Consider the following 14821-nt stretch of genomic DNA (forward strand, 5'->3'; position numbering starts at 1 on the left):
ACTGGCCAATTAAATTGCTTTTTTTTTAGGTCAACAACTTTTATTGGTTTTTCAGAAAATATAACAAATGATATATAAAAGTAATGCTTCAAAACAAGAAGCATGAGAGTAAGCGCAAGCCAATTATGAGAAAGTACATCAAATACAATGCATAACAGTCTAATACAGAAAATAAACCAACATATACTGCCTGAATATATACAGTATACAGATATGAATGCTAAATCAGCCATATAAAAAGCAGAAGTCAAGATACAAGAAATTAGTCTTCGGGAGACAAAAGTGAAGAAACAAATGTAGCTGTATAAAACATACATCAAAAACCAGAATCACAAAATTCTTGTATCAGAGCCCAAATTTTGGTATAGGAAAAAGTGGAATTATGTTTTTCCGCAATGTAGTGTTCATATTTAACGTGTAAACAGAGTTCCACCAGTGATTAAATTCTAGTTTTGAGAAATCTTTCCAATTCTGGAATTTCGAGTTTACACCCAGTAGTGTCTACTGTGAACTATCAAGACTCAAAGTGAACAAAGCCATGGGACCGGACAATCTACACCCCAGGGTGCTTAGAGAGCTGTGTGATGTCCTGGCGGAGCCGTTGTCTGTGCTCTTCAATCTTTCCTTGAGGGCGGGAAGAGTCCCCTTGGACTGGAAAACAGCCAATGTAATCCCACTCCACAAAAAGGGCTGCAGGACAGAGGCTGAGAATTACAGACCGGTGAGTCTCACATCCATAGTGAGTAAACTCATGGAAACACTAATTAAGCATAAATTAGATACGATCCTGGACGAGAAGAATCTACGGGATCCCCGCCAACATGGATTTACCAAGGGCAGGTCCTGCCAATCCAATCTAATTAGTTTCTTTGACTGGATAACAAGGAAACTGGATGTGGGCGAGTCCCTAGACGTCGTTTATTTGGACTTTAGTAAAGCTTTTGATAGCGTCCCGCACTGCAGACTATTGAACAAGATGAAATCAATGGGACTGGGAGAGACATTAACTACATGGGTCAGTGATTGGCTAAACGGTAGACTTCAGAGAGTGGTGGTGAATGGTGCCTCTTCAAAAACGTCAGAGGTGATCAGTGGAGTGCCGCAGGGCTCGGTCTTGGGCCCGATCCTCTTCAACATATTTGTGGGAGATCTGACTCAGGGGCTTCAGGGTAAAATCACATTATTCGCCAATGACGCCAAACTATGCAACATAGTAAGTGAGAACACTTTACCAGACAGTATGACGCAGGACCTACTTCTATTGGAACACTGGTCCTCGACTTGGCAGCTAAACTTCAATGCTAGAAAATGTAAGGTCATGCACCTTGGCAGCAGGAATCCATGCAAAACTTACACATTTAATGGTGAAACCTTAGTTAGGACCAAGGCGGAACGTGATTTGGGGGTGATCATTAGTGAAGACATGAAGACTGCCAATCAAGTGGAGAAAGCTTCATCAAATGCAAGACAAATGATGGGTTGTATCCGAAGAAGCTTTATCAGCCGGAAGCCCGAAGTTATAATGCCGTTGTACAGATCCATGGTGAGGCCTCATCTGGAATATTGTGTACAATTCTGGAGGCCACATTACCATAAAGATGTGCTGAGAGTTGAGTCGATTCAAAGAATGGCCACCAGGATGGTCTCGGAACTCAAAGACCTCCCGTATGAGGAAAGGCTGAATAAATTGCAGCTATACTCACTCGAAGAACGTAGAGAGAGAGGAGACATGATAGAGACGTTTAAATATATCACCGGCCGTATTGAGGTGGAGGATGATATCTTCTTTTTTAAAGGTCCCTCGGCCACAAGAGGACATCCGCTGAAAATCAGGGGTGGGAAATTTCATGGCGACACCAGGAAGTTCTACTTCACCGAAAGGGTGGTCGATCGTTGGAATGAACTTCCACTTCAGGTGATTCAGGCCAGCAGCGTGCCGGATTTTAAAAGGAAATGGGATACACATGTGGGATCCCTAGGGGGGTAAAAAAAAAAAAAAAAGGAAATGGGATACACGTGGTATCTCTAGGGGGGTAAATTCAAGGGGGTAGGGTTGTTGGAGTGGGCAGACTTGATGGGCTGTGGCCCTTTTCTGCCGTCATTTTCTATGTTTCTATGTTTCTAAACAGTAAGGATATCAATAGGCGATCATGATGAATTTTGTTTAATAAGTATAAGTACACCATTTTTACCATTGATGGCTAGAGAAAAAAATAAGGGAGGAGAAAAACCACTTTTGATAAATTTAGAGGAATCTGATGCATTGAGGTGGGTTTCCAGGAGGAGGATAACATCTGGGGAGTAACCATCTAAATAAGATTGAATTTTCTTTTTTTAACAATATTATTGAGACATTTGATGTTGAGAGAGATTATTGTGAGAGGCACAGAAAAGTAAATAAAAGGGTCTGAAACATGGATTGAGAGTCAAATTGGATTAGCATGAAAAAAGGCAGTAAAATGTAATAGCAGTAGCATTCTGAAAAATACAGTACTAAAACATACTATGAATCAAGCGGTACCAACATGCTGCAAACAAAGGGCCAAACTAAAAGGCAGTAAAGTCAACGAGTTCTGTGAGTGGTATTCTGGCTATAAAGTGTGTGACAGGGTAGCAAACCCTCAATAAATATATGTATAAATAAAATGTTATAATTATAAGACGGGATATCCTCAGTGTGAAGGATTAGCGAGGGGAGGAAAACCTCCAGCGGTTAACACACTAAGGCAGAGGCAGAAAGCCCCTGCCTGCACACCATCATTGGATATCTCACATGTGCCCAACCCAAACTGGTGAAAAATAGTGCAGTGAGCAAACAAAGGGCAGCACGCTTGCAAATAACGGGTGGCTGGGAACTACGACCAGACAGTCAGCTGAAAGAAAGCAAAACCAGCAACCATATAAATAACAGTATTCAAAACAATCTTCCATTTAATAAATGCACTAGAAGTAGAAAAGCAACTGGAATAAAAAGTCAAATATCAACGGTGAAGGAATGATAATACCAAACAGGGCAGGAGTCCAGCAAGCAGTCAGAGCAGAATGCTGCAGAGAAAGTCGGCAGCAGATAAGATCTCTTCTAAGCACGTGTAAACAGGAGGCAGGAGTCTGAACAAGAGATCAAAAGGAAAAGCAATCAGGCAATTAACTTGCAGCAGCTGACAGGATCAGACAGAGTCAATCGGAGTCGGCAGTGTTTCTTCGATGTATGAAGCTAGCTGTTCGGAATCGATGAAATCCTTGGTCTGGTTCTGGTAAGTGACTCACATTCGAGCAGGATAAAAGAGACCAAAGCGGGCACCCATTTTCTTTAGTTGTGGTCTAAGAGCAAGGAGCTGTTGTCGGGCTTGCACAGTGTTTTTATGAAGATCAAGAAGCAGTAGGATTGTGTTGTCCTCGTAAGTGAGGGGAGCCAGGGAGCATGCCTTTTACGTGATTTCCAAGACCTGTGGATATCTGAGGATTTTGAAGATAATAGGTCTGGGGCACCTGTCTCGTGGTTGGCGTGAAGATGGAGTCCTGTGCGCGCGTTCAATTTCAAAATCCTTTGAGAATTGTTAAGTTGAAAAGCGTAGGGATGAAGGATTCAAAGTAGCTTATCATATTATTACCTTCTCTCCCCTCCGGAATGCCGAGTATGCGAATATTATTCCTTTGCGACCTGTTACTGGCATCTTCTAGCTACATAGTAACATAGTAGATGACAGCAGATAAAGACCTGAATGGTCCATCTAGTCTACCCAACTTGATTCAATCTAAAAATTTGTTGGTTTTTTTTTTCTTACATAGTAACATAGTAGATGACGGCAGATAAAGACCCGAATGGTCATAAGAACTGCCATCTCCGGATCAGACCTTCAGTCCATCAATTCCGGTGATCCGTACACTCGGAGGCCCAGCCAGGTGTACACCTGGCGTAATTTTAGTCACCCATATCCCTCTATGCCTGTCTTAAGAAGATGTGTATCTACCGTATTTTCACGTAGATAACGCGCACCCGTGTAAAACGCGCACATGGGTATAGCGCGCGAAAAACACAAATTTATGTACAGAAATTTTTATATACTGCGCACACCCGTATACCGCGCATGCTGCCGGACTCTCCCGTCGCCTCCCGACTCTCCCATCGCCGCCCGACTCTCCTCTGGCCGCCCCGACTCTCCTTTCGCCCGCCCCGACTCTCCTCTCCCCCTTGAAGTCCTGTCCCCACCCTGAAAGCCTGATGCCCCCCCCGACATCCGATTCACCCCCCCCCCCCCGCAGGACCGCTTGCACCCCCACCCCGAAGGACCGCTCGCACGCACTCCCACCCACACCCCCACAGGCTCCCGACCCCCCTCATCATGTAGAAGCTCCTACCGGTGTCCTGCTGCTTTCTCTTGGCGGTCCCGACTCCCCAACACGATCGGGGCAAGAGGGAGCTCAAGCCCTCTTGCCCCAGCCAACCGCGGCACCCCCGACTCGATCGGGGCAAGAAGGAGCTCAAGCCCTCTTGCCCCAGCCAACCGCGGCACCCCCGACACATTCGGGGCAAAAGGGAGCCCAAGCCCTCTTGCCCCGCCGACTCCCCAACTCCCCGACAATATCGGGCCAGGAGGGAGCCTAAGTCCTCCTGGCCCTGGCGACCCCCCCCGCTAGTTGTTCGGGCCAGGAGGGAGCCCAAACCCTCCTGGCCACGCGACCCCCTACCCCCACCCCGCACTACATTATGGGCAGGAGGGATCCCAGGCCCTCCTGGCCTCGACGCAAACCCCCCTCCCAACGACCGCCCCCCCCAAGAACCTCCGACCGCCCCCCCAGCCGACCCGCGACCCCCCTGGCTGACCCCCACGACACCATGTGCCTCAGGCCCCGCCCCCAGGTGGGACCTAAGGCTCCCGGGCCTATTCTGATTGGCCCAGGCGCCTTAGGCCCCACCAGTAGGCGGAGCTTTGGGACGGATGGGTCAATCCGGCCTCATTCTGTCGTTGGCTGCCTGCCGGATAGGCGAGTTTGACTCCCGTCTGTCCGGCCAACAACACAAAGGTACGGGGAAGGGGGGTGGGGGTGTCGTGGGGGGTCAGCCAGGGGGGTCGCGGGTTGGCTGGGGGGGGGCGGTCGGAGGTTCTTGGGGGGGCGGTCTTTGGGGGGAGGGGGGTTTGCGTCGAGGGCAGGAGGGCCTGGGATCCCTCCTGCCCGTAATGTGGTGGGGGTAGAGGGTCGCCAGGGCCAGGAGGACTTGGGCTCCCTCCTGGCCCGATATTGTCGGGGAGTTGGGGAGTCGGCGGGGCAAGAGGGCTTGGGCTCCCTTTTGCCCCGATCGTGTCGGGGAGTCGGGGGGGGGGGGGGCAAGAGGGCTTGAGCTCCCTCTTGCCCCGATCGTGTCAGGGGTGCCGCGGTTGGCTGGGGCAAGAGGGCTTGAGCTCCCTCTTGCCCCGATCGTGTCGGGACCGCCAAGAGGAAGCAACAGGACACCGGTAGGAGCTTCTACATGATGGGGGGGGGGGGTCGGGAGGCTGTGGGGGTGCGATCGGTCCTTCAGGGTGCGGGTGCGGGTGCGTGCGAGCGGTCCTTCGGGGTGGGGGTGCGTGCAAGCGGTCCTTCGGGGTGGGGGTGCGAGCGGTCCTGCGGGGGGTGAATAGGACGTCGGGGGGGGGGGGAATTATGTAAAAAAAATTTGTACAACGCGCTCACGCCTATAACGCGCAAGGGTATGCGCGGTACGTAAAAACCACGTATAACGCGTGCGTTATATGTGAGAAAATACGGTAGCTTGCTTTTATATCCTAGAATGGTGGATTCCGCAATATCGTCATCTGGGAGAGCATTCCAGGTGTCCACCACTTGCTGCGTGAAGCAGAACTTCCTGATATTTGTCCTGGACTTGTTCCCCTTCAGCTTCAGTCCATGTCCTCTTGTACGTGTCACATTGGACATTGTAAAATAACTTTTATTCCTGCTCTATTTTGTCGATTCCTTTCAGTATTTTGAAAGTCTCGATCATACAGTCCATCCAGTCTGCCCAACCTGATTCAATTTAAATTTTTTCTTCTTAGCTATTTATAGGTAAGAATCCAAAGCTCTACCCAGTACTGTGCTTGGGTTCCAACTGCCAAAATCTCTATTAAAACCTACTCCAGCCCATCTACACCCTCCCAGCCACTGAAGCCCTCTCTAGCCCATCCTCCCCCAAACAGCCATATACAGACACAGACCGTGCAAGTCTGCCCAGTACTGGCCTTAGTTCAATATTTAATATTATTTTCTGATTCTAGATCCTCTGTGTTCATCCCACGCTTCCTTAAACTCAGTCACCGTTTTCCTCTCCACCACCTCTCTCGGGAGCGCATTCCATGCATCCACCACCCTCTCTTTAAAGTAGAATTTCCTAACATTGCTCTTGAATCTACCACCCCTCAACCTCAAATTATGTCCTCTAGTTTTACTATTTTCTTTTCTCTGGAAAGTGAGTCGATTGTGGAGCCCATCCCGGGCTCATTGAGAGACTTGCGTTGCCTGCCGTTCTACCTGCTTCCCAACCCTGTAAAGAGGACGCTGAAGCGCCGGGCCGACCAAAGTTCCTCACTCGACGTCATTTCTGACGTTTGAGAGGAAATTCTGGGCCAGCCAATTGCTGCCTGACTGGCCCGGAACTTCCTCTCTGACGTTAGAATTGACGTCGGGTGGGGAAGGTTTGTCGGTCTGGTGTTTCAGTGTCCTCTTTACGGCAGCGGCCTGTTCCCTGATGGCAGTGGCGGTGGTGGCCTGTTCCCCGATGGCAGCGGCGGCTTGGGGGAGGGCAGGGAGAGAGAAAGAAAGAAAGAAAGAAAGGGGAGGAGGGCAGGGAGAGAGGAAGAAAAAGTTGGGGGAGGGAATGAGGTCTGGAGGAGAGGAAACATACAGGAGGCTGAAAGAAGGAAGAAATATTGGATGCACAGTCAGAAGAAGAAAGTGCAACCAGAGACTCATGAAATCACCAGACAACAAAGGTAGGAAAAATGATTTTAATTTCAATTTAGTGATCAAAATATGTCCGTTTTGAGAATTATCATCTGCTGTCTATATTTTGCACTATGGCCCCCTTTTACTAAACAGCAATAGCGGTTTTTAGCGCAGGGAGCCTATAAGCATCGAGAGCAGAGCAGGGTATTCAGCGCAGCTCCCTGCGCTAAAAACCGCTATCACGGTTTAGTAAAAAGGGAGGGAGGTATATTTGTATATTTTTTGTATAGTTGTTACTGAGGTGACATTGCATAAAGTCAGCTGCCTTGACCTCTTTGAAAACCTGCAGAATATAAATGATAATTAACATTTTCTCTATGTACAATGTGCTTTGTGTTTTTTTTAAATTTTATTGTTGGTAGATCATTTTGACTTGGTCATTTTAAAAATAGCTCGCAAGCCCAAAAAGTGTGGGCACCTCTGGTATAAACAAATATTTTTATTGAATTATGAAGTGAAACTGCTAGCTGAAATTATGGCCAATCATCTAGCATGAGTCTTGCACTCGATTCATAATGCCCAAGTGGGCTTTGTTTGGGTGCACTCAGTGGCAAAAAAATTTGAGGAAGATTTTTACATCATTGAATATAGAAGGCAGGGAAGGGGAGCCCTCCTTGCTCATTAGCTCTGATGCAGAAAAAGCATCCAATTGTGTACACTTGGAGTTTTATGTATGTAACTTTGGAGAAATATGGAGTCACAGGCTGTTTTGTATCTATGATTAGGGCTCTGTACTCATCTAGAGCAAAAAAGTTTGGTGAACGGCTTTACTGTAGTTCAGATGACTTTCCAATCAGCTGGGGTACAAGGCAGGGGTACCCTTTGTCACCATAGCTGTTTGTACTGATGTTAGACCCTCTCATTCGTGATATACTCGCACACGTGAACCCAGATATTCAGGGTCTTTCAATAGGTCCCAGGTCTTTAAATTAGCAACTTTTGCAGGTGACATTTTGGTACATTTAATTAATCTGCAAGAATCTTTGAAGGCTTTGTTGGAAAGTTTCTAGGAGTACAGGGATTATGCAGGTTTTTAATTAAAGCCAGAAGCCTTCCCATCAATGGACACAACTGGAGAGACCTTTTTTCTTTATAGTAGCCACAGAACTCCTTTAAAAATTTAGGGATCCAATTAGCAACTTCTATTAAATCTACCTATTCCCTTAATGTGGCTAAATTAAATGACCTCACTGAATGTTAACTGAATAGCTGGAGGGATCTAACCTTGTCCTTGGCAGGTACAATTTGTCACATTCACATGGTAATCTTTCCTCGTTGGCTCTACATGCTACAAACTTTACATTTGAGATTGTTGCAAATGGATTTGAAGAGCTTGAATTGCCTGTTTTCCAAGTTTTACTGGGCAAATATAAAGCCCAAGCTCAAATTCCATTACTTGATGGGTAGCTTTGGACAGGGGGGCTTGGGTCTTCCAAATTTAAGACTATAATACTGCTTGTTTATTGAGGCATATTTGTGATTGAATTCTTCTTAAACAACAGTTCACCCTGATGGACATGGAGACGTGGTTTATGCCCCATTTAGTTTTCATTTGCTTTTGCATATTCTGAGCAGGCTGCTTCCTTATGGCTTAAGTAGAACAGTCATATTCTGCCCTATCTGGAAGATATGGAAAGTTTCTATATTGAAATTGGAAGGGAATTTTTTAGTGACAGATCATATCTCAAAGGGAATTTAAATGTTGATCCTGGGTTGAATAACTGGTCATTGATGCTGTAGGAAAAAGCTGGTTTAGTTGCTTGGAACATATTCTCACTGGGGAGGGTCGGATGATATCATTTAAGAACAATGGTGTGTAGGGTACTAGGTGGGAAGATAGATTTGTCTATACACTTCTCCCTCCGTATTCGTGGTTTCTCCACTCACGATTTTGATTATACGTGGTTTTCCATGAGTGCAGAAACGGGAACTAAACTGAAAAACCAGGAATCAAAGTCCTCGCTCCCGTCCCCACGAACTACACCTCCCAGGGATGCCCTGCAAAGGACATGCCTTCCCACGCAGAGCTCCATAACGTGCATGCTGCGACTCTCCGCCTGAGCGACTGGACTTCCAGCAGCTTTGGAGGCAGGAGCACGAGGCCATGACTGCTCTGTCGGGATTCCCGGAAGTGGGAGAGGAAATCCATGGTGGGCTGCCTCCCCTCTCCTGCCCCCTCCGCACTCCTGTCTGGTTCCAGAGGCCACGTAGGGACTTGCCGAGGCCAGTCCGTCCCCGTTGTGGGGAAGCTGCTGACATGCTGAATATGTGGAAAGTGCAAGAGCTGGTGGATAAAGCGCGAGTATGACTTCCTCCGGCCAGGGAAGAGGTATCCCCTGGCTCCCCCTGCTCACTATCCCTCCCCTCTCTCTCAGCTGCTGAGGAGAACTCGTCATGGTGGCGCCGGGCTCAGTTTGAAGGAGGCTGCAGGCAGGGCAGGGAAGGCTGAAACACCATATGATAACTTATTCGCAGTTTTTACATATTCACGGTTCAGTCCAGCCACAATCACTGCGAATACGGAGGGAAAAGTGTAGGCAGATTAGATATTACATCAATTCTTTGAATCAAGATTTTTTTTTTAAATTATTGTATTGGAATGAAGATAAGGGCTTTTTAAAAAAATGATATTTCAATTCAATACATATCTACTACAGGAATCCACTGAGCTCTTTGTACTTTGAAGCCTATGAAAGATCTGAGTGGAGTACAGCAAAGATTGGAATTGGATAGGTAGAGGGTTGGGAAATGTTTAATATCAAGAGTTTGCCAGGACCCATTACTAGTGCTGACCTTAGAAAGTAGTATTTTAGAACATTGTATTGAGCATATCTTATACAAGCTCAGCTATTTAAATCAGGCAGTATAGAGTCCCCTACATGTGTGAAAATGCAGAGAATACCTTTTATCATTCCTTTTGGGAATATATAGAACTTCAGCAGTTTTGGATCTCTGTAGCAAGATATATGGCTATCATTTGGGGATGTAGGATGCAAGGCAAATCAATTTCATGTATATTCATTGTAGATATCCTGAAAAGCTGACTGATAAGGGGATAATCCAGAACCAACTTGGGAAACACTGACCTTGGTCATGCTTTAAGTACCTCACCAGAATGAATAGCAAGTGAGAAAAAAATGTTAGAAAATCTAGCAGAAATTCAGGCAAGTAGCTATACAAAGGGCCTAATATTCAAAGGATTTATTCTCCTAACTTTAAAGAGTTACACTCATAAATTGGCCTCTTTGAAATCTACTATGGTTGAGTGCAATGTTCCCGCTAAGGATTGATGAGGTGTGTGCAAAAAAAAAATATGCATGAGCGACAAGTTTATGAGCAGGCGTGGAGGACGAGTGCCTGTGAGATTGTGGGAGGGTTAAATACTCAAAACTTAGAAGAATAACAATTTACTTACAGTTTTTGCTTTGCCAGCTTTCTGGTATCTTTACATACAGTGGCGTACCTAGCATATGTAACACCCAGGGCCCATCATTTTTTGGCAACCCCCCCCCCCCCCCATTTGTACAAAAAACATGATTTTTAGTAACAAGCCACACGTCACACATGAGTACCTAGGAAAAGGCAGCATCTTACATATTGCAGTGAGCAGTACATCAATACACCCACTGTAAACTAAACAAGCCAGACCAGCATAGATCAATCCTACACCCTCAATCCTAACAGAAAACCATGTCTTTCGAACACACAAAACACAGAAAACATCTTCGCCTAGTATGGAATATGTCATCACAAACTAACCCCTCCCCCTTTTACAAAACTGTAGTGTGGATTTTAGCCACAGTGGTAACAGCTCTGACGCTCATAGAATTCTGAGCATCAGAGCTGCTACCACCATGGCTAGCGCTAAAAAACGCTCCACAGTTTTGTAAAAGGGGAGATAAAATAGAAATACACAGCTTCAACGCTCTAGCTCAGGGGTGCCCAAACTTTTTGGGCTTGCGAGCTACTTTAAAATGACCAAGTCAAAATGATCTACCAACAATAAAATTAAAAAACACAAAGCACACTATACGCTGAGAAAATGTTAATTATCATTCCTATTCTGGATGACTTTATGCATTGTCACCTCAGTAACAACCATACAAAAATAGACAAATATACCCCCCTTCCTTTTTATTAAATCACAATAGCAGTTTTTAGCGCAGGGAACTGCGCTTAATGCCCAGTGCTACTCTCGACGCTCATAGGCTCCCTGCGCTAAAAAACACTATTGCGGTTTAGTAAAAGGGGGCCATAGTGCAAAATATAGACAGCATGTATAAATTCAGGCACATTTTGATCACTAAATTTAAAATAAAATCATTTTTCCTACCTTGTCTGGTGATTTCATGAGTCTCTGGTTGCAGTTTCATCTTCTGACTGTGCATCCAATCTTTCTTTCCTTCTTTCAGCCTGTATGCTTCCTCTCCTCCAGACCTCATTCCCTCCCCTAACTTTTTCTTCCTCTCTCCCTGCCCTTTCTTTCTTTTTTTCTCTCTTGATGCCCCCTTTCTTTTTTTCTGTTTCCCTTCTGTCTCCCTGCCTGCCCCCTTTCTGCCACCATCGGGGCTCAAGCTCTCTCTGCTTCCCACCGTTGGGCCGACCAGCATTCCCCTGACGTTAATTCTGCCGTCGGAGAGGAAGTTCTGCCCAGCCAGGCAGCGATTGGCTGGCCCGAACTTCCTCTCTGATGGCAGCCTTAGGGGGGTTGCACAGCCGGCCAGATCCAGACCTGGCCGGCTGTGCACTCCCCTAAGGCTGCACCCGGGGCGGACCTCCCCCCCCTTGGTACGCCATTGAAGACGTGGCAGCGGCTCCTCTCATGAACCCCACCTGCGTCGGAAGTGCATCAGGGATCTTACTATGCAGTCCTCAGTTTCCCACTGTGTATTTTTGTGAGCGACACGAGAAAAATTATGAGCGACGCCAATGAAAATAGTGAGCGATCGCTCATGCACTCAGCTTAGAGCAGTGGTCTCAAACTCAAACCCTTTGCAGGGCCACATTTTGAATTTATAGGTACATGGAGGGCCGCAGAAAAAATAGTTAATGTCTTATTAAAGAAATAACAATTTTGCATGAGGTAAAACTCTTTATAGTTTATAAATCTTTCCTTTTGGCTAAGTCTTAATAATAATATTGTAATTTATAGCTAGAGACATATGATCAAGAAACTGTTTTATTTTACTTTTGTGATTACGATAAATATACCGAGGGCCTCAAAATAGTATCTTGGGGGCCGCAAGTTTGAGACCACTGGCTTAAAGGGAACATTGGTCGTGATCCACCCCTAGAGAAGGATTCACACTGAACAGCCAGTAGAAACCACTCCCTACATCCAGATGTGGAATAGCCAGGCAGAGTCATGCTCTATATATCTAGAGCTGGAGCTATACCGAACAGCCAGGCAAAGCCAAACTCTACATCTAAAGACAGAGCCATGTGGTACTGGTAGGTGGAACTATGTTCTACATTCAGAGCCAGAGCCATGCCGAACAGACAGGTGGCACCACGCACTACATCTAAAGATGGAGTGAAGTCATATTGCTGGGTGCAGTCACACTCCACAGCCTGAGATGGGGTCAAGCTGTACTGCCAGGTGGAGCCATTCACCATGTCTAGATGTGTAACCCTGCAGCACATCCAGGAGAAGATGAGCTCTACATGTAAAGAATGAGGCAATATAGTCACTCCATGTACACTCCATGTACAGAGATAGGGACATTCTGTATAGCCAGGCGGAGTTGCACTCCACATGCTGTGTTTATGCTTATGTTTTATTAGCATTTGTATTACAGACCTAAGTGGTTTACATTATAATACAAATAATTTATGAAAGTAACTCCATCAGTGGTATCAAACTCGAGGCCCAGGGGCCACATGCGGCCTGCCAGGTATTATTTTGAAGCTCTCTGTATGTTTATCATAATCACAAAAAGTAAAATAAAACAGTTTCTTGATCATATGTCTCTTTAGCTATAAATTACAATATTATTAAGACTTAGCCAAAAGGAAAGATGTATAAATCATAAAGAATTTTATCTCATTGAAAATTGTCATTTCTTTAATAAGACATTAACTATTTTTTTCTGAGGCCCTCAAAGTACCTACAAATCCAAAATGTGCCCCTGCAAAGGATTTGAGTTTGAGACCACTGCACTAGATAGAATGCACTAGATAGCAAAAAAAGTGATGAAGCTGAGCTGCACTGCCAGAAAAAAATGCACCCTACATCCAAGGGCAGAAAGAACTGTGCTGTACAGCACACTTGCTCCACAGCTAGCGATGGAGCCATGCTTGACGGCCAGGGATGCCTGCATGCTCACTCTGCCTTTTAGTGATGAAGCCATGTTTGAAGGCTAGGGATACCAGTGTACATTCAGCGATGAAGCCATGGTCGAAGGCTAGGGATACCAGCGTACATTCAGCGATGAAGCCATGGTCGAAGGCCAGGGATGCCAGCACGCACACTCCGCATCCAGAGATGGAGCCATGCTTGAGGGCTAGAGATGTCAGCATGCTTGCTCTACATCCAGAGATGAAGCCATGTTGTAAGGCCAAAAATGTCAGATGGCTAAAAATAGCAACATGCTCACTCCACATCCAGAGATGGAGCTATGCTCTAGATCCAGAGATGACAGAATGCTCGAGTGCCCGAGACATCAGTGCACCCACTCTACAGTCAGAAATGGAGAAACATTCCAAGGACATCAGTGCACTCTACACAAATATGGTACTCCATAACAACAGCCTTACTGGGTTAGACCAATGGTCCATCAAGCCCAGTAGCCTGTTCTTACGGTGGCCAATCTAGGTCACTAGTACCTGGCCAAAACCCAAGGTGTAGCAATATTCCATGCTACCAATACAAAGCAAGCAGTGGCTTCCCCCCTGTTTTTCTCAATAACAGACTATGGACTTTTCCTCCAATTTGTCCAAACCTTTTTTAAAACCAGCTACACTATCTGCTCTTACCACATCCTCTGGCAACGTGTTCCAGAGCTTAACTATTCTCCGAGTGAAAAAAAATTTCCTCCTATTGGTTTTAAAAGTATTTCCCTGTAACTTCATCGACTGTCCCCTAGTCTTTTAATTCTGTTTCCTTTTTTTTTTTTACAGTAAATACTAATCAGGACTATTTACTTGAAGAATATTTCGGAATTTAAGTAAAAGACTGCACATGGAAAACAATAAATTATGCGGGAAGGGGGGGGGGGGCTTCTTTTACCAAGCTGTGGTAAAAAAAAAATTGGCCTTAGAATACTTTTACTTGGGGTTTGTTTTTTTCTAAACACTAAGGCTGTCCTTAGCACAGCTGAAAAATTAGCACACGGCATTAACAAAAATTAGTGCATGAGCCCTTAATGCTACCTATTTTGTAGGTGATGTGGCTACATTAACTGATTTGCCCAGTCTGTCCCCCCAACATGCCAGAAGAAAAATATTTTATTGCATGGTTTGCATGCACACATTGAGCTTTTACTGTAGGATGCCTTAGTACATACTACAATAAGCCCTTTTAAGCTATGGTAAGTGTTTGCTAGCACTTACTGCAGCTTAGTAAAAGAAGCCATAATCATTCAAGAATATTAAAGAAGCAGAATGTTTGTTCTGAAAACCTAATGCAAGTAAAGAACTAAGCCCTATTGACTGGTAGATGTTCTTTTTTTTTTAACTTTATCTTTATTGAATTTTCAAAATAATCACAAGATAACCTTGTTCAAGAAAATCAGTTGTAAGTGGTACAAACACAAATTAAATCATTCCTCTAAAGAAACAAATTAAGCTTTTTTAGACCACAATCAATCCTTGGAGAATTTCTGGAAAATGTGAAGAGAAA

At 45.4% G+C, this 14821-nt stretch overlaps 1 protein-coding gene across 1 annotated transcript in view; it reads right to left on the reverse strand.

Annotated features, from left to right (window-relative positions):
• The window catches only part of DCPS (decapping enzyme, scavenger), a 72350-nt gene that overhangs the window by 2445 nt on the left and 55084 nt on the right, over positions 1–14821 (reverse strand). The gene's annotated exons all lie outside the window — the stretch shown is intronic.

This window comes from Geotrypetes seraphini, chromosome 13 (assembly GCF_902459505.1).
Source record: "Geotrypetes seraphini chromosome 13, aGeoSer1.1, whole genome shotgun sequence".
In the NCBI taxonomy this organism is placed as follows: Eukaryota; Metazoa; Chordata; class Amphibia; order Gymnophiona; family Dermophiidae; genus Geotrypetes; species Geotrypetes seraphini.